Genomic DNA, 10466 nt, shown 5'->3' on the forward strand with positions numbered 1-10466 from the left:
TACAGTAAGTACATATAACAAGGCCTTGACATTATCCTATGCCGTTTTTGTCTAAGATCTGAGGACATCCTCGTGTCACCTGTTAAAATCACTATTTTAATTTTGCAGATGTAAGAATTGGGAGTGCCTGGTAATAATGACGCTAATGTGTCATTAAGTTTTGCAGAAAGCCATATAGCACACCCATATCTTCTGGGATCCGGGAGAAAGTATGTGGATAGAGCCACCCAGACCAATGCTATTGTTACCAAACAAATCAAATCACTCCTTTCTTTCACTTACTTTTTTATTCTAGAAGAAAATTCTATAAGAATTTTTAGATTCACCTAATAATTGAAAGCACAAGCCTTCCATACTAGATTGTTTGATACTGGGTCAAATCTGCACATTATCTATAGTAATACTTGGTAACTCCCTGGTTTTTAGTTACTGCCTTGTTCAGAAGAAATGGAATAGACTATGATCTCTTGCTTTCCTTTCCCCCACTAGCAGTAGGTAACACCAATAACTTTGATTGAACCAATAATTTTAGGATCTTAATTATCTGACACTTAGTAATTAACATATTCAAATCTAAAAGTGTACCCTGCGCCTGTAATTCTAGCACTTTGGGAGGCAGAGGTGGATGGATTGCCTGAACTCATGAGTTTGAGACCAGCCTAAGCCAGCCAGAGTGAGACCTCGTCTCTAAAATATACCCAGGAGTTGTGGAGGGCGCCTGTAGTGCCATCTATTTGGGAGGCTGAGGTAAGAGAATTGCTTAAGCCCAAAGAGTTTGAGGTTGCTGCGAGCTGTGGTGCTAGAGCACTCTACCGAGGTCGACAAAGTGAGACTCTGTCTCCAAAAACAAAAATAAACAAACAAAAAAATGTACTCTGGTAGCTTACTTTGAAGGCATAATTTAGGGTAGTGTGGGTGTAAAAGGGGATAAAAGAACAAGGAATAGAAAAACATCAGAAGCATTGCAAAAGATTCTGCTTTTCAATTTCTCCCTCCTCACTGCTGCTTTGGGGATATGCCCAACTCCATCTGGTTCCAACAACAAAATACAGAGTTTTTGAGATGTGTCTTGAGAACAGAATAACACAAAAACCCAATGAAGTGACTGGTTCAACAAAATGCACAACAGAAGAGCCTGTTATAAGAATTCATTATTTCGTTATCATGTTGACTTCAGAATCTGTACAAAGGGAACAAATCTGAGTACAGAGTAAGGTGTTCTTAGAACTTAAAGACACTGTGAAACTGGAAAACCTGCAGTCCCCACCCCACCCCCGGCCCACACTGATGTGACTTAGCTATTTTTGGAAGTCACCCATTCTATGAGACATTTGTACCTATAGTTTGGGGGAAGAATCATTTTCAAATTAAATTAGAAAAAAATGGTATTACTCAAGTTCAAACAAGGTAACTAAAGTGTAGTCCCATAACTGAAATGTAAATACAGTTACAATTTAAAACAAATATATTATTTGAGCTGCATTAATATCTTTGGAAGCATACCTAAGACACTGACAATATAAACTGTCCCTAAGCGAGAAACCTGGGTGGGCGAGGGACAGCCGTGACAGACATTTTTCACTGTAAAACTTATTGTCCTTTTGAATTTTGAACATGTGAAGGAATTACTTAATAAGGAAACAAAAAAAAATAGATTTAGAAGACTGCATTTACGGAAGTGGGATTGTCAACATGGAGTTTTAAACAAGCCGTCATGTGTAGTATGACTGCTTCTGATGCTAGATTCTCTCCTGTAAGCTTCATGTGTGTCATGTGTTGCCATTTACCTTTCAAGGGATTTCTGAGTGTTTCTTCTAGGAGCATTTATCACATAATTGTCCTTCTTAGGATAATGCTGTATCCATAAAGATTGCATGGTAACAAGTCTTTGATAAACTGAACTTATGTAGGTCAGCTGGAGCTGAAGAGAAAGAAAGAACATAGTAGTTATATGTATAAGGCCCCTAACAAGATCAGACATGGCTTAGATGCTCTACTGAGGACTCCACATAGACAAGAAAAAGTATTTTAGCATAGGTTTAGCTGTTGTCCCCTGCACTTCAAAGAAGGGAGAACATCAGGAAGGGAAAGGATACTTCAGAAGGGTCTGTCCCATTGGGATGGTTCTGGAAATAGTTAATCCTCACTTGAGTCCAACCTTGAGACTTCTAACAGGAACCTAGAAGAGCTCCACCCAACCTGCTTTCCCTCACATTTCTCCTTAAACTGGCACTTCCTTTTCTGAACCTGACAGCTACTAACACTAGTCATGCTACTCAGGGGTGGGCCAGATCTAGATAGCACCCGAGAGTGAGGAAGGCATATTGGCCAACTCCAGAAATGATGTGGAAGTTAGCAAATCACTATCATTATGTTACATAATATTAGAGCCACCAAGATGCCTCTGCCTAGGTACAATAGCTGGTTTTGCAGGCAATATCCTTTTGGCACCTGAGTGATGGAAGGCAGTGGTCACTGGATCTTCTCTTTCATCTCATTCTTCAGCCCAAACTTCTCTCTCAGTATTTTTTCAATCATTTTGTTCAGGCTGACTCCCTATTTACATTTCTGGTCTAGAGCCTCCAAAAAAATGCTATAAAATAAGAAATGGATAGAATGACCACCAACTAGAGAAGGGTTAAGGAAATTACATCATCAAACTGATGCCTTCCTGAGATGTGAAATAGCAATAAGCTTCTTATTGTTAACCTGCTATTAGTGTTTTCTGTTTCTTGAAGTTTAAAGCATCTGAAGTGATACAAAATATGAAGAAAATGTTTTATATACTTTAGTGAAAATGAAATAGTAGTTCCTTTCATTAGTGAAATGAAATTTTAAACCACCAATTCTGTTTTTTTTTTTTTTTTTGGAAAGAAGAAACACTTTTTTTTATTGTTCTTGTTAATTTTCAACATTTTCATCATTACTAATACAAAGGTTAATCTGATTCTGTAGTTCACTGAAAACGTTTTCGAGCTGATTTTCAGTAATACCAGCAATTACGTTAGTTATCCTAGCTTCCAAGTTTTCTAAAGATTGAGGTTTGGTTGAATAAACACTAGTTTTCACATGTCCCCATGAAAAGAAATCCAGTGGAGTCAAATATGGCCCAAGAAAATGGTCCACCTCTTCTAATCCATCTAACATACAAAGCAAAGTGACAAGGAGCACAATCTTGTTGAAACACTATATTCTCTACCAGTCCTATCTGTTCAAACTGAGGAATAAAATAATTTCACAGCATTTCTAAATAGCTATCACCATTAACAATACACTCTTCAAAAAAGAATGGCCCTATGACTCAATTTTTTTTTTTTCCCAAAGCACACCACCCAATTAACTTTGGGAGAATCTCTTTCATGTTCAACAGACTTATGTGGATTTTCGGTTCCCCCAGTATGGCAGTTATGCCTGTTGACCTTGCCACTAATGTGGAATGCTGCTTCATCTGAGAACATTAAATTACTTAGAAATGCATCATTGTTGCTAAGTTTTTGTTCAACTGGTGACAGAAAGTTAGTAGTGCATGATAATCCTCTTATAACATTTAATGCACTTGAATTTTGTAAGCTTTCCTGTGAAGTCTTGTCTGCAGAATCTTATGCATAGTAGACTTTGAAAGCCTTAGCTCTAGTTGATGCCCATCTTAATGACTTTATTGGACTTGCCTCAAAGGTTCCTTTTACGGATACTACTGTTTTTTCACTAACACATGGCCTACCAGACAATGGATTATCATTGACAGAACCCGTTTCATTCAATTTTTTCATCCATTTGGATATGGAATTCCTGTGTGTTGTTTCTTTCTTGTAATGGACTCTAAACCTTCTTTGGACAGCAGCAGTAGATTTCAGTTCAACCAACCAAAGAACACAATTTACTTTTTCTTCTAGCGAAGCCTCTAGTCAACAATGATTCTAGCCAAGGCTCTCAACATTCTTGAGGAAGTTTGAATTTTCTGTTAATTTATTTCTATACACTATCCACAGGTTATTACTTAGAGTCATTGGCAAAGAAAGAATAATTCTTTAAAAATAGATAAATATTTAGTTTTATTGCCGATAGAAATAAAACTGACAAAATTTAGATAAGTAAATGTAAACACATCATGAGAATTATTTTTAAAATCTTTTGTGTGCATACAAATCTTCATTAGCTCATAGAATATCATTGGACCTGCTGCCAGTAACAAGTTATAATTGTTTATTTTTATAGTGTGTTAATTTTGTTCCTGTTAAATTACCTCAGTGTGCACATTGCTTAATGAGTTTATTCAGTGTACCATACTCCAAATCTGAAAGAGATAACATAAAATATTTACTATATTTATGAACCAATAAATATATTTATTGTCATGCTATAAACGGGGCTCTAAAAGTAAACAAATACATTTATTATATATGATACAATACAATATTAACAAAAAGCTTTAGCTATAATTCTGTAAATCTGAGTTGACTGTTCTTTGAACATTTTTATTTAACGCACAGTTTTTATTCACAGGAATTAAGAAAATAGTTTGAGTAAATTTAATGGACTAGAATAAAATTATGTAAGTGAACCATATGAAACTGATGTTTTATAGGCAAAATGATCAATTATTGGCCATTTCACGTGGTTTGAACTAGAATAAACATTTAAAAGCTCAGATAAAAAGGAAATTACATCACATTCAGCATTTGACAAAGTGTTTGGCTTTTAAGTGAATAAATACATTTTTCTTTCTTCCTTTTTTTTTTTTTTTTTTTTGAGACAGAGCCTCAAGCTGTCACCCTGGTTAGAGTACCATGGCATCATAGCTCACAGCAACCTCAAACTCCTGGGTTCAAGCAATTCTCCTGCCTCTGCCTCCCAAGTAGCTGGGACCACAGGCGCCAGCCACAGTGCCCAGCTATTTTTTGGTTGCAGCCGTCATTGTTGTTTGGCGGGCCCAGGCTGGATTCGAACTCGTCAGGTCAGGTGTATGTGGCTGGCGCCTTAGCCGCTTGAGCCACAGGTGCTGAGCCATAAATACATTTTTCTTAGTGAATTATTTCTTAAGTGAATGAATGAGTATGGGATTTAGAATAAATTTCATCATAGTATGGGTCATGTAATCACTAAGAAGAATGTTTACAAAGAGTTTTTTTTTGTTGTTTGCTTTTGTTTTTTTAAAATAGTCTTGCTCTGTCAGCCAGGTTGTAGTGCAGGGGCACCATCACAGCTTACTGCAGCCTTAAACTGCTGGGCTCAAGCAGTCCTCCTGTCTCAGTCTCCCAAGTAACTGGGACTACAGGTGTGCGCTACTAATCCTGGTAAGAAATTTTTTAAATAATTTATGACAATTCTCATGCCATGATATTAAGAGAAAACAGAATATGAAATTATACATATAATATTCTCTCAACCATGCTAAACATAAGTGCCAATGCCAATATAAAGTCCTAGAAATAAATTCACCAAAATTTTAATAGTGACTCTATTGGCATAGAGATGGAATGGGAAATCTTTATATTCTTCTTCTTCTTCTTTTTTTTTTTTTATAAACAAAGGGTCCCATGTTTGCTATAAAGAACTCTTGTTTTCACAGAGAGTTGCCCTTGCAGCTCTGCCCCTAGAAAACTGTAGAGAGTGCTCTGGGAGTAAACCTCCCACAGCCACCTGGCTTCTCTCATGTCCACACATGCCATTATCTGGCAGGACGGAGAGATTAGCGTGGGAAAGCACCCCTGCCTGTCTCTCTGTTGTGTACTTTGTTGCCCTGTTCTCTCAGTCTGTGCTTGCTATCTTACCTTCGTCTGTCTGACATGTTGCTGGTAAGGAACTTTCCAGAATTATCACTCCCAGCAAAAAGCATTTCTCTGGTTGGGCCTGGGAAATGGAGAAGTAACAATCACCAGCTTTCTGCACACCCCTTGGCCCAATATTCCTACTTGTCTTGGAAATGTCTCAGGAAAAACCACTCATCCCCTCCACCCATGATCATTTAAGCGACAGTGATTCCCCCAGAGTCATGTTCTCCCTGATAAACAAAGGTCGATCCAAACAAAATTACTCAGAATTTGCAAGCTTAGGATCAAAGTAGGAGCCAATTTTGAACTTTTGCTTAGGAACTCTGAATTTTTTTTACCTAGTAAAAACTAAAAGCAAAGCTAAATACCAAGACTATATATTGCAAAGCTTGAGCTAGAAATAGCCATAAGATGGAAATGGAATGATCTGAGAGGAAAGAGTTTTTAATGAAGGCTTGATTTAGAAATGACAGACTATGACAGCCAACACACTACCTTTTCTAGAAAGTTATGTCGTTCATGTGACAGCAATTAAGTAACCCCAGGGCACAGATTGCACGCTTATCAATATTCCCAAAAGAATGCATCTCCAAAATGTATCTTTCTGCCTAGCTGCACTGTATCTTTCTTGCCTAGCTCTATAGCAACCAGATTTTTCACTCAGCAGCCAATTCGTTGCTGGGAAAATCCAATAATCTCCAAGCTTTCATACACAGCCCATTAATATAAATGTTTACTACTATAGGAGTGATTCCTCACCGACTCTGGTGAGAGCAAATAGTGCTATTTGATAGTATTCCTAGTTTCTTATGTCCAAAGCTTCTCTAACCTCTCCTGACAGGGTAAAACAATTTCTCCTTGTGCACCAGTGCACCTTCTTAATACCTTTTGCAGCACTTATCACATGGCTATAACAGTTTCTTCACAGATAGATCTCTTTCACCAGAACTCTTTAGAACAAGGGCTATATCGCCTAACATAGGAATTACCACTTAGTAAATATTTGTGGAATTAAGTATCTAATCAAAATTTTATTTTTTTTCCCTTAGAATTGATACCACACTTTAAAACAGTATTTAAAATATTTGACATAGGCATATTTATAGAATTTAGAACTGGGAGGGAACTTATTTTGTTGGTGGAATAACCTTGGCCCATGAAAGCTAAACAACCCATCCAGAGTCATCAAACACTGCTGGGATCAATCCTCAGTGCAATTATCTATTTAAGAGTTAAGTGAACTTGGGTGGCACCTGTGGCTCAAGGAGTAGGGCACTAGTCCTATATGCTGGGGGTGGTGGGTTCAAACCCAGCCCCAGCCAAAACTGCAAAAAACAAACAAACAAAAAACAAGTCAAGTGAACTTTAGGAAAATGCACTGAAATTTTATACTGTAGAAATTCATATCTGTAAACCTTTCACTTCCAGGTTTAGCAAAATGGTGCTAAAGTCCTCAAGAAGGGTTCCAAGTGTGGCTTCACAGGTAGGTGCTTTGTGCAAGTCTGTTTTCTAAACCTGTGGAAGTCTGTACTTCAATACGTTAAAACAATGTCATGAGTTTGTGGGAAATTTTATTTTCTATTGCAGTTTTTTGATTTACACAAAGTTGCAAAGTTAGTACAGAGAGTTCCTGTATACTTGTCACCCTGTTTCAGTTTCCCCTCATGTTATCATCTTACACAGCCATGAGACATTTGTCAAAACCAAGGAGCAAACACTGTAAATTGTCACTAATTAAACTCCAGACTTCATTTGAATTTTACCAGTTTTTCCACTAATGTCCTTTTTCAGTTCCGAGCTCCAGTCCAGGATACATTAATATATTTAGACCTAATGTCTTCTCTGATCACCTCTGCTCTGTGACAGTATCTTAGTCTTTCTTTGTTTAAGGACCTTGAAAATTCTAAGAAGTAGCTGCCAGGTATTTGGTAGACTGTCCTTCAAATTGGGTTTATGTTTTTCTCATGATTTGACTGGTATTATGGACTTAAGGAAAAAATATCACAGAGAAAAGAGCCCCTCTCATTACATCGTATCAGGAGGTATCTGATATCCCCTTATCACTGGTGGTATTAGCCTTGATCATTTGCTTAAGGTAGTGTTTGCCAGGTTCTCCACCATAAAGTTAGGGTTTTTTCCTTTTGATATTTATAAAAATTTTAGTTTAGGGCAGCACCTGTAGTTCAGTGAGTAGGGGGCTGGTCCCACATACCGAAGGTGATGGGTTCAAACCCAGCCCCAGCCAAACTGCAACAAAAAATAGCCGGGTGTTGTGGCAGGCGCCTATAGTTCCAGCTACTTGGGAGGCTGAGGCAAGAGAATTGCCTAAGCCCAAGAGTTGGAGGTTGCTGTGAGCTGCGATGCCACAGCATTCTGCAGGGGAAGACAAAGTGAGACTCTGCCTCTAAAAAAAATTTTTTTTAGTTTAATAAATAATAGAAAGTTTTGAGTTTGTGAGAAGTTAAACTAAAATTATAATTGTGTGAGACAGTAACTTTTGGCAGATATAAAACAAGCATATGATGTTGGAATATGAGTTTAAGAGATAAAAACCTCTTTAGGTGACATGACAGCCAGGAAATTTCATGTCAATAAACTTTGTGGGTAACTGAAGTTTATTCCTTTAACATTCAGGTTTTAACATATGAGCCTCTCCCATTTTTATGGCTGCCTTTCTAAGATGAATCAAATATTTTTTACCGTCTTGAACAGAACATCCTGAACACAATTTAACCTGTTTACAAAAACTGATCATCGTACTGAAATTCAGTGTCAATGATGGTTGAACTTGGTGAGCTATAAGGTTTTTTTCAATCTAAATTTCTATGACTTAATACCTTACCAGGTAAAATTAATGAAGTTATATTACCAAATAACCAAAGGTTTCTTGTCAAGATTTTTACCTTAGGGTGAGGGTACGGTAATTTCAGCCCTACTTCTAGACCAGAGAGAAACAACAGGTGTTCACACAAAGGCATCCAGGGCAGCACAGACAAATCATTTGGGAAGCTTGTTAAAAGCCAGATTCTGAGTCAGGACTAAGATTCTGCATTTCTAACAACCTCCCAGGTGATACCAAGGCTGCCTGTCCATAGGTCACATGAAAAATAGCAAGGACTCTGGGAATCCCACAAACCAAACCTTGTCATCTGGCTGCTCACAGGATGAGTGAGCTCCCGGGGCAGTGTGGAGCTTTTCTCTTGGGCTGCAAAGTGTTTTGAATAGACATGGAGAAGGAGCTAGAAAAATAAAAGAAAATAAAAATAAAAGAAAAAATGCATTCCTCTAATAGAAACCAAACAAAAGGGGAAAATGCTTTTCCTAAAAAACTACCCGTTAAGGCACAAATGTCCTTGACTCTGTGGTTCTTTAAATGGTGAGAGGAAGTACCCAGACTACATTAGAAAGATAATAAGCTGGTTTTATCATAGGTTTTGTGAAAAGAAGGTCCACTTCTAGAATTTGAAGCTTCTTACCCTGAAATTGTACTTGAGGATTTTAGGACAGCATCAATGGACATTGTAAAAGATCGCTTACGCTACTATTTTCTTACAAGCAGAAGGTGGGTCTGTCTGTACTTCAGGATCTAAGCCACAGCTGCCAAACCCTTAGCTGCTTTCAAAGTAAGTTAATATGACATATGGAATTTACTTACGTAAACATAAAAGGCAGTATGTGATTCCTGAGCATCAAGATGTAGTGCCTTAATAGGGCAACTAATAAAAGTTTTCTTGACTGTGAGAAGTCTTTCATATCACTATATGTATGAGACCACAGTCTGTCTGAGATAGTCCCAGTCAGAAACGCAGCGCTCGGGGAAGTGCACTGTGAGCACAGAGATCTGAATTCTAGCCAGTGCTCCACCATATCCTTGGACCAGTCATTTAAAATCTCTCCAGGCCTCCCTGCGCAAACTAGTTAATCTCAAGGTTTCTTTCACGTCCTAGTTTTCCACCAATCCATTCTGATACCTTAGGAAGGTATTTTGTATACACTTCAGAAATAATGCCTCCATTTTAATAATGCCATTAATAAAGCTGATTCTGCCAACTTTGTGCTTAATACTGGAACAAGTAGCAGCTTGATTGTTGCCTTACACCAAGTAATCAGCAAGAGAAAAATGCTGAGATTTTGACCTCATTACTTGCATAGATATGTTTGTGGTTGTGGGCTAGCTAGCAGTTTAGTCAATATGTGCAGAATTGTTGCTAAGTTCTCATTTCTTCAGATAATTACTAAAATCAAAGTTGGTAGCATGAATTATACCAGTGGATAAGATTCTGCATTTCTTTTAACTCAGTAACATATATTAGAGTTGGTGCTAGTCAAAATGACTCTTGCTTTGTTGAATTGTAAAAGGTAAAAAAAGAAAACTGCTGGTTGGAACCTGAAAAACTTTACCTTGCCAAATGTGTACCTCAGACAATGGCAGGCACCATGGCAAAGTGAAATACAGTATGGCACTGGCACTATAATAAAGAGTGCAGGCTCTGGTGCTGTGCTACCTACGTTTGAAGCCCATCCCTACAGTTGTATGGCCTTGTGCAAGTTATTTACCACCTGTGCATCTGAACTGTCTCAAATGAAATAGGGATGATAACAGTATTTATTTCATAGAGTTGTTACAATGATTCAATGAATACATGCAAAACACTTAAAACGCCACTCACTACACTTTAGCTATTGTTATTATCA

Source organism: Nycticebus coucang, chromosome 6, assembly GCF_027406575.1.
Source record: "Nycticebus coucang isolate mNycCou1 chromosome 6, mNycCou1.pri, whole genome shotgun sequence".
NCBI classification, from domain to species: domain Eukaryota; kingdom Metazoa; phylum Chordata; class Mammalia; order Primates; family Lorisidae; genus Nycticebus; species Nycticebus coucang.